Genomic DNA, 9,292 nt, shown 5'->3' with positions numbered 1-9,292 from the left:
GGACCGGACCGCAGCGACGCACGGATGCACGCCAAGACCGTAGGATCCTACGCAGTGCCGTAGGGGACCGCACCGCCACTTCCCAGCAAATTAGGGACACTGTTGCTCCTGGGGTATCGGCGAGGACCATTCGCAACCGTCTCCATGAAGCTGGGCTACGGTCCCGCACACCGTTAGGCCGTCTTCCACTCACGCCCCGACATCGTGCAGCCCGCCTCCAGTGGTGTCGCGACAGGCGTGAATGGAGGGACGAATGGAGACGTGTCGTCTTCAGCGATGAGAGTCGCTTCTGCCTTGGTGCCAATGATGGTCGTATGCGTGTTTGGCGCCGTGCAGGTGAGCGCCACAATCGGGACTGCATACGACCGAGGCACACAGGGCCAACACCCGGCATCATGGTGTGGGGAGCGATCTCCTACACTGGCCGTACACCACTGGTGATCGTCGAGGGGACACTGAATAGTGCACGGTACATCCAAACCGTCATCGAACCCATCGTTCTACCATTCCTAGACCGGCAAGGGAACTTGCTGTTCCAACAGGACAATGCACGTCCGCATGTATCCCGTGCCACCCAACGTGCGCTAGAAGGTGTAAGTCAACTACCCTGGCCAGCACGATCTCCGGATCTGTCCCCCATTGAGCATGTTTGGGACTGGATGAAGAGTCGTCTCACGCGGTCTGCACGTCCAGCACGAACGCTGGTCCAACTGAGGCGCCAGGTGGAAATGGCATGGCAAGCCGTTCCACAGGACTACATCCAGCATCTCTACGATCGTCTCCATGGGAGAATAGCAGCCTGCATTGCTGCGAAAGGTGGATATACACTGTACTAGTGCCGACATTGTGCATGCTCTGTTGCCTGTGTCTATGTGCCTGTGGTTCTGTCAGTGTGATCATGTGATGTATCTGACCCCAGGAATGTGTCAATAAAGTTTCCCCTTCCTGGGACAATGAATTCACGGTGTTCTTATTTCAATTTCCAGGAGTATATGTTAACTCTCTCCAATCCTTTAAACTCTAAACTCCGCCCCAACCGGCCTAGAAAGACTCTAACGATACTGATCGACCGCCGTGTCATTCTCAGCCTATAGACAACACTTGATGTGGATATGGAGGGGCGTGAGGTCAGCACACCGCTCTTCCGGCCGTTGTCAGTCTGCGTGACCGGAGCCGCTACTTCTCACTCCAGTAGCTCCTCAATTTGCCTCACAAGGGCTGAGTGCACCCCGCTTGCCAACAGCGCTCGGCGGACCGGACGGTCACCCATTCCAGTGCTAGCCGAGCCCGACAGCGCTTAACTTCAGTGATCTGACGGGAACCGGTGTTACCACTGCGGCAAGGCCGTTGGCTAAATATCTTACCTAGACAAAGTTGTTCCGGGAAATTTCATTACTCTACATTAAATATTTTTTGATGTTGCGATTTTTTCCCGTCAGTGTATTTGAAACATTGTGCTGCGCTGGACAAAGAAGAAATAAAAGAAGTGAGATTATTTCAGTCTTATCCAGAAAATTTTGTTTTAATGCCTCGATGATGTTGAGATCATTAGAGACGGAGTGCAAGCTCGGATTGTACAAGGAAGCAGGAGGGTAGAGGTGGGGGGGGGGGAGGGGGAGATGAATCTATCATCTCGTTCTTGAGCGACATACGGAAACCAAGGCAAACCTAGAATCGTTTTGTACCCTAGTCATCCCGAATTCGAGTCCATTGTGTTTACCATCCAGCCACCAAGGTCTGTGGATTGCAACACTTGACATCTTGCTTCCGTTAGTCCGCAGCTCGTGGTCGTGCGGTAGCGTTCTCGCTTCCCACGCCCGGGTTCCCGGGTGCGATTCCCGGCGGGGTCAGGGATTTTCTCTGCCTCGTGATGACTGGGTGTTGTGTGATGTCTTTAGGTTAGTTAGGTTTAAGTAGTTCTGAGTTCTAGGGCACTGATGACCATAGATGTTAAGTCCCATAGTGCTCAGAGCCATTTGAACCATTTTGCTTCCGTTACTCATATTTTGGCTAAAATGCAGTTAAGGTGTACCTAAATGTTACACCGGGTTGTGAACTTGACAATTTATCTCGCTGTTGTTTCCGTTGCTCGTAGCCAGTGGTTGAGAATACGGGATGTTCATAAATGTTTAATCTTATTTTAAGATTAAACATTAATTAGACTTATGATGATAACTTTTTTTTTCAAGTCTACTACAGAACCCACTTCCGTCACAAGGAACACTGCGCTAGCAGAAACCAAATCACCGATTACTGTGCAGCGAGCGTTTGAGTCCCGTTATAGAAAGAAAGCATATGATGTCAAGTTAACCAGAACATGGATGCAAACTTTTGTAGGAACGGGGTCAGATCAGAAATGGACGGGCAGTGGCACACCATCTGTTTCGGAGGAGACTGTGCCGGCAGGTCAAAATGTATTCACGAGGTCGCCACAGAAATCGAGTAGACAAGCTTCGCGGCACCTTCAAGTGTCCATGAGGACAGTGCATAAATTGATTAGGAAACTTCTTGAACTGTATGCGTACAAGATCCAAATTTTTCAGGTATTACAACTAGATCATCGTCCAAAACGTGAACAATGTTCAGTGGACATGCTGAACCGTTTGGGTGAGGACAATGATTTCTTGAAGCGTGTGTTTTTCCGATGAGGCTACATTTCATACTTGTTGCTCAGTTATTTGCCATAATGTCCGGATCGGGCATCAGAAAATCCTCATGTCGTACGAGAACACATTCGGGACAGTCCAAAGGTTAACGTGCGGTGTGGGTTAATGTGTGATCGAGTGATTGGCCCATTGTTTTTCCTTCAAAGCAGTGTAAATGGATACTTTTACATAGACATGTTGGTACATTATGCCGTTCCGAAGCTACAGAATATGCTGAGAGGTTTCTACTGCTGTTCGTAATCGACGAGAGGTGCAATTGGTCGTTTAGATAAGGTTGCGTACTGTATGGCTCAAGACAAGCCTCTCAGTTATCTCCAAAAAGGCAGCCCGCAGTTCTTTTAAACTGTCGGAGGGTACCTACCAATGATAATTTGTAAATGCCACTCATCTGCTAGTGTTATTGGCCGTGGCAGACCAGTACACACCATATATCCATTGTTTTGTGTCTGATGATGGTGGATGAAGGGCCCAGTCATGTCGCTGTTGTCTAAGCCACTTCGGCTGGCAACTTCCGCTACTGATAACACTTTTTGCCGTTAAGTGGGACTCCACACACGCTTTAAGCTGAAAAATCACCTTTCTACCGATTCTGTTGGAGTTAACAGTGTACACGAGCCGCATCGTTCACTTTACTATTGGAGACAGGGTGCGCCCTACTGGACTGCACTGAAAAAGTTGCTTCACTTTTACCTCCATTAAAGGGGTGGTTGTAGACAGCGATTTCCTGTGGTTAAAAAGTATCGAGGAAGACGTTTTCGACAAATGGAAAACGCACTCAAACTATGCAGGTCGTTGGGATGGTCCTGATTGTTTTTGAGTTGTGTATGTAAGATCTAGAAAACTTGGCAAGTGTCGTGTCTGATTATATTTTTACTAAACTCGCCCATAAAAATACAGCAGACCAAAAGTTAATTGTTACGGAGGTATTTAATGTTCTACACGCCTCTGCACTACAATTTTTTATTGAACACATAACTGTAGTGTGACTGAATCGTTTCATGGTAGACTAAAAACACTCTCTTAAGTGAAAAAACACTCTCTTAAGTGACAAAAGGATAGCACACGAAAGGATACTGCACCGAGTAACGACCAGAACCGTCACATTACTAACCTCTTTGGTGCTGTCGGGGGCGTTGCCACCACAGGGTTTCAAACCCTTCCTTTATCATTGAGAATAAGACACTATACGCACACTCATCTACTTTTAAGGCATAAACAGGAGCCCTACACCACAGAGACTTCGTGCAATAAAAAAAAATGGTTCAAATGGCTCTGAGCACTATGGGACTCAACTTCTGAGGTCATTAGTCCCCTAGAACTTAGAACTAGTTAAACCTAACTAACCTAAGGACATCACATACATCCATGCCCGAGGCAGGATTCGAACCTGTGACCGTAGCAGTCACGCGGTTCCGGACTGAGCGCCTAGAACCGCTAGACCACCGCGGCCGGCTCGTGCAATAAACATGCAAACATGCGAGTGGAAGGAAAGTTTTTCCATTTGAACCGCGGAACAACACTTCAGCGTCTCCCAGATGTTCACAGTTCATTACGTTTTGGATGCGTGCAACCATCCTTAAATCTACATATATACTCCGCTAGCCACCAAGCGGTGTGTGGCGGAGGGCACAATTAGCGCCAAAGTCATATCCCCCCCCCCTCTGTTCCACTCGCGGATCACACGAGGGAAAAAGCGACTGTCTGAACGCCTGAGTACGAGCTCTAATTTCCCTTATCTTTGAATGGTGATCATTGCGCGATTTGAAAGTTGGTGGTAATAATATATGCTCTACATCCTCGACGAAGGTCGGATTTCGGAATTTAGTGAGTAGCCAATTCCGTTTAGCGCGTCGTCTATCTTCAAGTGTATCCCGCTTCAAACTCTCTATGAGATCTGTAACGCTCTCGCGGTGGCTAAATGTACCAGTCACGAATCTTTCCGCTCTTCTTTGGACCTTTTCAATCTCATGAATCAGACCCAACTGGTAATGGTCCCATACAGACGAACAATATTCTTAAGACTGCACGAACCAACGTATTGTAAGCAATTTCCTTTGTTGAAGGACTGCATCAGAATTCTACCAATAAACCACAATCTAGAGTTCGCCTTGCCCGTTACTTGTGTAATATGGTCATTCCATTTGAGATCATTTCGAATAGTCACACCCAGATACTTGACGGACGTTATCTCTTCCAAAGACTGGGCATTTATTTTGTACTCGTACATTAATGGGGATTTTCGCCTTGTTATACGCAGTAGGTTACACTTACTAATATTGAGAGATATCTGCCAGTCATTAAATCACGCATTTATTTTCTGCAAATCCTCATTGATTTGTTCACAACTAACGTGTGATACTACTTTCCTGTAGACTAAAGCATCATCGGAAAACAGTCTAATGCCGCTGTCAATACCATCAACCAGATCGTTTATGTAAATCGTAAAAAGCAGCGGACCTATTACGCTGCCCTGGGGCACACCTGAAGTTACGCTTGTTTATGTTAAAGTCACTCCATTCAGGACGACATACTGCTCTCTGTCTGTTAGAAAACTTTCTATCCAACCGCATATGTCATCGGATAGACCGTAAGCGCGCACTTTTTGCATAATTATACATGTAGTTACTTGTTAGTTGTCAAACACATCTGCAGAGCTGTCATCGCATTATTACATATACATACCGAGCGAAGAAGGATATAGTTGTTAAGGCACTGCTTTCTTATTCCTGAAGAGCGGCATTCAATTTCTTTTCTGTCCACCTATCTGATGTTTTGTGTACTTCCTTAAATCACTTCAGATGAGTATCTAAAAGTGTATATCTACGAGGGTCACTCAAAAAGAAATGCACACTATTTTTTTAAATCCATCTTTTATTCTACATGTTTGAAAGTTGTACAGTGTGTAGATACATCTTTTAGGAACAATATTTTCATTTCTCCACATAATTTCCATCCCTCTCAACTGCCTTACACCATCCTGGAACCAGCGCCTGTATACCCGCCTGGTAAAATTCTGGACCAACCTGTTGGAGCCACTGTTTGGCAGCGTGCACAAGGGAGTCATCATCTTCGAACCTTGTTCCACGAAGAGAGTCTTTCAGTTTCCCAAAGAGATGATAGTCACATGGAGCCAGGTCAGGACTGTAAGGCGGGTGTTGTTCATCTGAGTTTTGCGATCGCTTCCATGGTTTTTTGACTGACATGTGGTCGTGCATTTTCGTGCAACGGCAAAACATCCTGCTTTTGCCGATGTGGTCGAACACGACAAAGTCGAGCTTGAAGTTTCTTCAGTGTCGTCACATATGCATCAGAATTTATGGTGGTTCCACTTGGCATGGTGTCCACAAGCAAGAGTCCTTCGGAATGGAAAAACACCGTAGCCATAACTTTTCCAGCAGAAGGTGTGGTTTTGAATTTTTTTCTTGGATGAATTTGCATGATGCAACTCCATTGATTGCCTCTTCGTCTCTGGTGAAAAATGGTGGAGCCGTGTTTCATCACCTGTCACAATTCTTCCAAGAAATTCATCTCCAACATTCTCGTACTGTTCCAAAAGTTCGCTGCATACCGTTTTTCTTGTTTCTTTGTGAGGCACTGACAACATCCTGGGAACCCACCTGGCACAAACCTTTTTTAACGCCAACACTTTCACTATTCTGCAAACACTTCCTTCCCCTATCCCAACGTAGAGTGACAATTCGTTCACTGTGATGCGTCTGTCAGCAGTCACCAATTCGTTAACTCTCTGCACATCGTCCGTCTGGAGTGTGTGCAGTACGAGGCCTGCCGCTGCGAGGATAATCCTTAATATTGCCGTGCCCGCTTTCATCACGTAACCTGCTTCCCCACCGACTAACTGTACTGCGATCGATAGCAGCATCTCCATAAACCTTTTTCAACCTCTTGTGGATGTTTCCCACTATCTCGTTTTCACAGCACAGGAATTCTAGGACAGCACGTTGCTTCTGACGAACATCAAGTGTAGCAGCCATCTTGAAGAAATGCTGCGACGGCGCCACTCACGGGAACAGGTTGAACAAGTTTGAAAACAAGCGGGAAGGATGTATCTACACACTGTAAAACTTTCGCACATGCAGAATGAAAACTGTATTTTTATAAAAATGGTGTGCAATTCTTTTGGAGTGACCCTCGTACATCTGCTGTGCAGACTGAAGAGTACTGGGTACTTGAAGAAGCCCAGGAATATCACAGCACACATACAACCTCTTCAATGCCTTCTATATCCAACATAACTGTGGATCGAATGCAATAAATTCTTTTGCTTAAACAGTTCTTGAGGACACTCAGAGCAAATTGCAGAGCAGTCAAGAGAGCACCCTTCATTGTGTCCATCTGTAAACGTGACTGTGTAATTGCAGGGCTCGTTTACAATTTCATAAAGTCACGAGTCAAAAATGTATATGGGGGACAGCCATCGACTTACCTCAGTAAATATAACTCCGAGTGTCTTCAGTATCCATGTTGGTAATCGTAATTCATGTGCATGTAGAAGCAATGGTAAGATATTTCGGACATTTCCTGTGAGTTCTTTTAAGAAGTCATTAGATTCTGAAGAATTCTTGAAGCTACCAGTTGCAAACAGATGGTTTACCATTGTACAATGTTACTTCAATGACAAGTCAAAAACGAAGCATTTCTGGACCTACTCTTTAATGGGATATACCTGCTCTCAAAGTTCAGGTATTTTTTATTCAACCAGTAGATGTCGTTAACTCTTAATAACAAGTGAATTAAAAGACGCACGGCACATTGAAAAATCAGAAAATTCTATATTAATGTCATTACTGCGTGACGTCGTATCAGGAGAAAATATTAATTTTGTTTAATTGAAAGAGATAATGCTGTTGAAGCACCTGAAGCAATTTTGGCCTTGCTGCCATCGTGACCATAAGGTACATCACAGAACAGTCCCAGGTACATCACGCAGTACTGTACTTACGTTAGGTGCTGAAAATGCCGGATGTGGTGCATGTAATGAAGACCGCTATATCCGCACGTATGTCATAGCAGACTCTCACAACACATCCAGAGACATTGTTCACACTGTCTGCCGTTGCCACTTTTCATATGGTGGATGGAAAGGCGATACACTGGTTTCACTGAGTCCTGTTTTGACCGACAGTGGATAGTGGTTGAATTCAGCATTAATTCGAGGTCGCCGCACCTTTCGAACTCCATAATTTGCAATTTATATTTTCGTTAATGATGACCCCACTAGTTTCGTTGATCAGGAGAGGGCATTTTAAATCTTGGCTCAAGTAGCGTGGATTTATTCTGTAGTTCCACCAATTCTGATAATCAGAATACACAGTGCCTTCAACGTCAGTTATTATCATCATTATCATTGTTGTCACATTATCTTAAAAGTAGGTTTTGTAACAGTCTTCCTCATTTTTTTCAAGAGAATTTTATTGCGGATTCGTAAGTGACAAAACATTCTGAAAATGCTCCTTCAACGTCGACACTATGTCCATATTTATTTGGTCACTAATAATTTTAAATTCAAAGTCAAATTATCAAGCACTCCTGGTGTGACAAATTCTACATAATATTCTTCATTTTCCTAGGAACACTTTTTGCGGGAATGTATCTGATGATAACTTCCCTGGCTTCAACGAAAGTGAGTGCTTGATATTGGAGCTTCGGTCTTAAGAATAATATTAGTCAAGTTGTAAGATGCAATATTTCTGGTTTACTTATTCTAGGATTGAAGACAACTGTGTAAGTTGAAATGACATGTTTAATGTCGCAATATTAGCACAAAAATACACGCTTTTACACAGTTTTCAATGTGACAAAAAAAAAAACAGTTGCCAGGATAACGCATCTCGTCAACATCAAAAAGTGAAATAATCCTAAACACAACAATATTAAATATTAACTCTCAGAAGGTTAAATTTTCCTAAACACGACAATATTAAAGTTTAACTGGAAGTTTCTTTACAAAATTGTTCGTACACTTACGTTATAATGTTGGTCAGTACTACGAAAATCGTCCGATTCCAGTTCAAAGTTCGGTACTATTTTTAGGGCGACAATCAAGTCTACACATATGTGAAGACAGTAACTGTTCTCGAATGAACAGATTACTGTTGTTGACCGTGCAGCTTTTCCCTGGAATAAATGATGACTAACTGAAACCCTCAGCTGCCGACAGGTGTTGATATGCGCACAGGTTGCCCAAACTCTTACGGGAATCGCCGAAGCGTGCGCGAGTAATGAGTGAATGGGCAAGTGTCTGTAAGGTACATTACATATGTAGAATTGTGGACAGTTGGGAATGTGAGTCTCACGGGAGGCGTGCAAGGGATAAGTCCCTGCAGTCGCGCTATGCATCTGTGTACTCGGTGGCTCAGATGGATAGAGCGTCTGCCATGTAAGCAGGAGATCACGGGTTCGAGTCCCGGTCGGGGCACACATTTTCAGCTGTCCACATCGAGGTTTATCAACAACACCTGTCGGCAGCTGAGGGTTTCAGTTAGTCATCATTTAATCAAGTCTACGGTGGATGGTTAGTTATGTGACAAATTGAGCAAAAGAGTACCCAAGGTCGCTCGAGTTTACAGTGGCCTCAAGCTGGTGAACCAACAAGTTTATGCCTCTGC

General features: G+C 44.6%; 1 pseudogene; it reads right to left on the bottom strand.

Annotated features, from left to right (window-relative positions):
- Nucleotides 1–1,234: 1,234 nt before the first annotated feature.
- LOC126250089 (5S ribosomal RNA) lies at nucleotides 1,235–1,352 on the bottom strand (annotated as a pseudogene).
- Nucleotides 1,353–9,292: the final 7,940 nt, after the last annotated feature.

The sequence above is a fragment of the Schistocerca nitens genome, chromosome 3, assembly GCF_023898315.1.
Source record: "Schistocerca nitens isolate TAMUIC-IGC-003100 chromosome 3, iqSchNite1.1, whole genome shotgun sequence".
Lineage (NCBI taxonomy): Eukaryota > Metazoa > Arthropoda > Insecta > Orthoptera > Acrididae > Schistocerca > Schistocerca nitens.
Note: the sequence above shows the minus strand (reverse complement) of the source record. Positions and strands in the feature narration are given on the sequence as shown.